This window comes from Silene latifolia, chromosome X (genome assembly GCF_048544455.1).
Source record: "Silene latifolia isolate original U9 population chromosome X, ASM4854445v1, whole genome shotgun sequence".
Taxonomy (NCBI): Eukaryota; Viridiplantae; Streptophyta; class Magnoliopsida; order Caryophyllales; family Caryophyllaceae; genus Silene; species Silene latifolia.
This window is the reverse complement of record NC_133537.1, coordinates 256,461,177-256,467,176: the sequence shown is the minus strand read 5'-3', so window position 1 is coordinate 256,467,176 and position 6,000 is coordinate 256,461,177.

The following is a 6,000-nucleotide window of genomic DNA, read 5'->3' as shown; positions in this document are numbered from 1 at the left end:
CTCAACAACATGCATGGTCTAATGAGACTCGAGTTGGTTTATATCTTACAAGTCTCATTGAAAAGATAGGTGATGGGTACAAAATGCAAGGATTCATAGGCTCGCATTTCATCAAACATAACATGTGCATGAGTTGAGATCAAAACAAGCAAGCAAATAAACCATGAAAGCATATTAATTTAAGCATGAATCAATCCCCATGTTGGTTTCCCCTAATTGCCCATTAACCCTAGCTAAGGAACTACTCACTCATTATCATGTTGAACATGCTAACAAGGTTGTCAATCATACCAACAAAGTGAAACATGATGAATAAATGAAAGTAATTAGCAATAATTAAAAAGGGATTAAGAGAATTATACCTACTAATGATTCCAATAATAAAGCAAAGAATAAAAGAAGTACTTGATGCTTGATTGAGAGGTTGTCAATCTCCCAACAATACCCAAATATTCTTCAATTACCCAAAATAAAGGATGAACAAGAGAGATATTAAGGAAATAAAACTTTTATTAAAACTTGATTAATTGTTGATTACAATATTAGAGAGATTTGATTGATATTAACTATACTAAAGATTGCTAAGAAGAACATGCTCTTCTAATTAGACTAATGGGGTATTTATAGTGGAGATCAGGTGTAGGAATTAGGGTTAACTAAGGGCTTAAATGACGATTAAGTCCCTACTTAAGGAAACGTCGGTATTTTTGGAAGGATGGGCATCTTTCATGAAGCTTGAAGAAACGAAATTGTCTGCCTGGGAATCCGTGCGTCTTTAGCACGGGACATGCGGATTCTGGGGTCTCTGCCCGTGCGTCTTGGGGAGAAGACGGGCGTCTTCTGGGGTTGCTGCCCGGGCGTCTTGGAGTGAAGACGCACGGATTGTGAAGGTGGAGAACGGGCGTCTTCAGGACAATCCGCACGGATTGCTGTGCAGTTTCATTTCTTCTTCTTTTCTTCCTTTTTCTTCATAAGATCCTTGGGGATTTCCTCGGGGATGCAAGGATCTTTTCTCATCATTGCCCATTTACCATAGTATGTACAAAGGCCTTCTAATCTTGTCTCTCCTTGATGCTTGGTCATTTGAATTTAATCAATTTAGTCTCGTTTTGCCATGAAAATGCAAGGTTTGCACTCATTTCCTACCAAAGACACAAAACCTCAAAGAATATGCAAAACAAAGAACTAAAGACAATAAATGACCCAAATATGCACTAAAAAGCTTGGGAACAAGGCTAATTCGAGGACTAAATATGCTCTAATTATGGTCACATCAAATTTCCCCAAACCGAACCTTTGCTCGTCCCGAGTAAAGAGGTGACAAAGACTAGGACCATTATTTAAAATAACCTAATAATATAGCCGATATGAGATAATTAGCGAGTCTCACTCCGCCCCTTCAACTCACAACAAGACAACCATGAGGTAGAATGCCTTCTTGCAAGGCAAGGTGGGTCTTGCCAAAATGGCGACACATCCAAACATTAAGCACACAAAATAAGTAATCGATGCATCTACAAAAGAATAGCCACTTTCCTCATCTAAGTGGCGGAAATTATCTACAAGGGAAGCAATTCAAGGGTACACAGTCCTTCATAGATGCAATTTCTTCAAACTACGAAGCCTAGAAGGATACCAATAAATCACCTCCAAGTTGTGTCAAGCTAGGGTACCTTTGTCCTCAATCGTTAAATGCTTTTGTCAAGAATAGACTCCCTATGGTGTTAGAAACACTGGAGGATCGCGGATTTCCCCCTCTTGCCTAGACAAGAAGAAGGGTCGTCCCCTCTCTACCATGCACAAAAATGGATACGATGGATAAAGGGATCAATAGATATTTGAGTTTCACTTTGGGAGTTTGCTTTTGTTTTTGTTTTTCCCCCCAATTTCTTGTGGCATATAACATTTGAGAACACTTTCTTGCCATTTCTTTTTGATTTTTGGCATTTCAACACTTGACAACTTTCAACTTTTTGCATTTCTTTTGAACATTTTCAAAGTCACCCCATATATAGTGAGGGTGGCTTATATTTGAAGCTTTATGAGTTCTATTTTTGCTCCTCTTTTCATTTGATGCATTTTTTGCAAACTTTCTTTCACTTTTCATTTCATTGAACTCAAATTGATTTCTTTTTGTGCCCATTCCCTTTGATGACAAAAATGTGGTAGAACATGGATGATGGATGGATGGATGCATGGTTTCAAGGGTCACCTTGGAATAAACGGTAGCCAATGAGTTATCACACCACAAGGTACTCTTGACTAGGCCTTAATCCATGGGTCAAAGGATACTAGCATGACACATCCTAGGGTGTTTTACAAGTATTCTAACAAGCAAAGTCTTGAGAAGAAAAAGCACCTACTAGGGCCTATATACACTTGTCAAGTTTCCCAAGTAGACGGTTTCACAAAATTTTCTAACATGCAACTACATGCCATGATGCAACTAACATATAAACATCCTAATGCAAATGATTCTACCAACTAATATGACATATACACTAAATGCAAGTCCTAAGTTCACATTGTTTACCGTATCAATCAAAATAAAGCCACCTAGTCATTGACATAAAGAGGAAAAAGGGGTTTGGAAAGATCATACCATGCGGTCTTCAATATCCTCATGTCTCGGATGTGGCGTAGTCGATCAATGTGAACAATGATAAAACAAACATAATATATACAACAATATATACACGACTACACTACAAAGGAAATGAACTTGTTTTTGGTTTTTTCAATTTCTCAAATTTTTATGGTTTTTTTCGAAATTTTTCAATTTTTTTGGCTTTTTGGAATAAAAGTTAAGTTAGAATTCCCCATCCCCACACTAATATGGGCATTGTCCTCAATGGCCAAAATGATGGGAAATCATGCAAGCATGATGCATGAATTCTACACTAAATGCAAGCTACACTACATGATGCATGGTTTTTTTTTTGTTTATGATGGAGAGCGTAATTTAGATTACCTCCCGTTGTGTATGCATGTACTTCCCCAAACCGAGTTAGACATTATTTCTAATCTTCTAAGGATGGGTGTAGTTCATGCACACATGATGCAATGCATGAAACTAAATTTGTCATTTTGGATTTTCAAAAGTGGGAACAATAAAATAAGAACACCTCAATGGGGCCGAGGTGTTAGTCCTCTATGTTGCTAGGACTACTCCAACCATGATCAAGATAAATAAATAAAACAAAGAAGTAGACAAACCTCAAGAGGGTAGGAGCCTCCAAAGCTTGCTAATCTTCCATCATATCATCATCATCATCTTCCTCAATAGAAGTGGACTCATCACCACTTCCTTCTTCACTTTCTTGTTCACTTTGTTCATCATCCTCTTCTTCTTCTTCACTAGCCTCTTCATCAATGCTATCATCAACCGCATCACCGACAACCTCATCGTCACCCGGAATCTCACCTGTAGATGCACTCGGAAAGAAAACTTTCCTATCCGCCCAACTAGGCAAAGGACATGAAGGATCAAGTAGTCCTTGCCTAGCTAAATGTAGGAGGGGTGTATATTGGGCTAAGTAAGCATCTTTCCGATCCTTAAAAGCTTGCTTGTGCATCTCTTGCATAAGAAGAGTCATATAATCTTTGCTTGCTTCAACACCTTCGGGTTTGAACTCTTGGTACTTGAAAGGATAAAGTGGTGTGACAATGGAAGAGGAGGGCATTTCAATTTCACCCCTTTGTTGTCGGATAATATATTCGGCCTCTTTTGAGAGGGGAAGGATATAGTTGGTCCAATGGACACTTAAACGACAAATCTTCGAAGGCAAAGTAAAAGATCTAGCCTCACTAGTGAGCCACCCATACTTGGTGTCAAGAGGGTTATGAGAGACCCACTTGTATTTGTTTATCATAGCATCCACATCAATGAGATGACCACCCTTTTTCGCCACATACTTGCTATCCTTGTTGAAGTTCGGATCAAAGTACTTAGCCAAAAGAGTGACTAGACCTCCATTCACAATAACGGTAGTGCCTTGCTTCCCACAATCAACATTTAGCCATCTATCCACCAAAAGCCTTAGAGAATTGAAAGGCTTGGTGAATTCCCTTCCAATATTTAAGGCCGACTCAAGAAGACCAAAATCGAGTTGTTAAAGTGGTTGGTGTCTTTTCTTGCAATGATGGTATTCCCTATGACCTTGTGCCACACTCTAATGCCCGGATGGTGGACTAATAGAGCGCGACTAGCATGAAAGTTCTCAAATTTCCTTCCGGAAATCGTCTCCCAAAGAGGAGCGGGGTCATACTTGACAACATTCTTGAAATAACTAGGTGAATCACTAAGACCCAATGCTTTACCCATTTCCTCAAAGGTGATGCGCCTACTAACATTAGCAAGGCGGAACTCGATGTTTTCCATAGTCTCAACCTTTGTAACTTTCAAAGAACTCAAGAATTCTAAGGTAAGGGAGGGGTATGTCAATTCTTTTGTTGCAAACAATTTGCCCAACCCCATGGCTTCAAAGAAGGCTCTAGTTTGCTCAAGGACACCCAACTTATCTAAGTCATCTTCACAAATAAACTTGGTGGATAGAAAGGATTTTCTAGCATACTTGGCAAAAGTTTCCCTATAGAAGTTAGAGATGAAAATTACCTCCGGATAGTTCGAAAGTTGAGCAATTTCCGGAGTAGTTGATGTTGTTGTTTCCAAGGGAGGTTGTTATTGTTGCACTTCCAAGTTTGAACTAGCTACCACCATAGCCAATGAGGCTTTCTTTGCTTGAAGACTCTTTTGTTTTGTTGAGAGTGCCTTTGCCTTTGGTGCCTTTGTTGCTCCTTTTGTCCTTGCCATTGATGTTTGAACCAAGAAAAGAGTGAAAATCTTCAATTTCCAAGTATACCCAAATCGATTTTAAGATGAAAGGCTTTGCCTTTATGAATTCAAACATCGACTCAAAGGTTGAAGATTTTGGTGCTTGGTTTGATTTTTGTTGAAAAAGGAGTGATTAAATGTTGTTGAAAGGATGTTTTGATTTGATTTTGATGAATGTGGTTGAGGAAATCTTGTTTTGGTGATGGAGAGGATGAGGGATTTGAATTTTGGGGTTTATGGGTAGTGTTTTGAATGAAGGAATGAAGAAATGAATGGGGGATGGGGTTTATAAAAGACCCGAAAAATTTGAATTGCAGGGGGAGACGGGCGGTTTTCCTTTGGGACGCCGGATTACTCGTCGTTTCAGGCTTCGGAATCTCGCCTAAAGACGGGCGTCTTTCAAAGCAAAGACGCTCGGATTGTTCAGTGCAAGGACGGGCGTCTTTCACTGAAACGGGCGGATTCTCTTCCAGTGATTTTTCTTGTTTTTCTCAGCCAAAAAGACGGGCATCTTCTCTTTGCAGGACGGGCGTCTTTTTGAGGACGGGCGGATTCTTTTGCAGGACGCCCGGATTTGTCAACAGTCCCAAAATTTCAAAAATTCAACTCAGAGGGACGGGCGTCTTTCGTGACAAATACGCCCGAGGTTGCACGAAGACAAAGTGGATTCTCTTGAAAACGCTCGGATTACGCCCCATTTACCGGATTCATTCCATCCGTGTACTTGCATATCCCTTGTAATTTTTCATCCTTCAAAATCCCGTGTTCTTCATTGTGGAGGCACTACTAAGGCATGGATAGCCTAGGCAATTGTTATCCCCACACTAAGCTAAAGCACTACACATCAATTGAAATCATTAGTCTCTCCCTCACTTCTCTCAAAAATGATTATTATCTTGATCAAAGCAGAAAAATCCAAGAATGACAAAAATGCAATGTAAGAATTAAAATGCGAGTTAGGGAGTTAGAAATATTTACAAATGGTGGTTTAGGGAGGACTCCACCAAACTCTCATCCTTAGTGAGATGTCATGGGGGCATGTCCAAGGTGTTGTTGATGTTGCTCAACACCTTGAAGAAGTAATCAAAAGCTTGTTCATTATCATGATAAAGATCTTCAATAGATCTTTGCCCTTGTTGTCGGTCTTGATCGATAGCATTACCAAT